Here is an 857-nt window from a genome sequence, read left to right on the forward strand (position 1 = left end):
TATATGAATGTAGCGACGTAAGTCTCCCGGATAGAAGTCGTCAAGTAGCACATAGTTTTCAATCGGACGCACTTTTGGTTTCGTATCGTCAATGTGCTGATCTAAGGGTTACAGTAAACGACCTGTAGTACATCGGAAAAAAGCTTCACAACCCCCAGGTGAGGTTCTGTTATATGAATGTAGCGACGTTAGTCTCCCGGAAAGAAGTCGTCATGTAGCACGTAGTAGTCAATCCCGACGCACTTTTTGTGTCGTATCGTCAATGTTTGGATATAAGAGTTACAATAAACGATCTGTAGTACATCGGAAAAAGCTTCACAACTCCCAGGTGAGGTTCTGTTATATGAATGTAGCGACGTTAATCTCCCGGAAAGAAGTCGTCATGTAGCACATAGTAGCCAATCGCGAAGCATTTTTTGTGTCGTATCGTCAATGTGTGGATATAAGGCTTATATTAAACGACCTGTAGTACATTGGAAAAAAGCTTCACAATTCTCAGGTGAGGCTCTGTAATATGAATATAGCGACGTTTGTTTCCCGGAAAGAAGTCTTCATGTGGCACATAGTGGTCAATCCCAACGCACTTTTTGTGTCATATCGTCAATGTGTGGATATAAGGGTTACAATAAACGACCTGTCGTACATCGGAATAAAGTTTTAGAACTCCTAGGTGAGGTTCTGTTATATGAATGTAGCGACGATAGTCTCCCGGAAAGAAGTCGTCATGTAGCACATAGCAGTCAATAGCGATGCACTTTTTGTGTCTTATCGTCAGTGTGTGGATGTAAGGGTTACAATAATTGACCTGTAATACATCGAAAAAAACTTCACAACCCGCAGGTGAGGTTCTGTTATAT

Source organism: Schistocerca gregaria, chromosome 1 (genome assembly GCF_023897955.1).
Source record: "Schistocerca gregaria isolate iqSchGreg1 chromosome 1, iqSchGreg1.2, whole genome shotgun sequence".
NCBI lineage: Eukaryota > Metazoa > Arthropoda > Insecta > Orthoptera > Acrididae > Schistocerca > Schistocerca gregaria.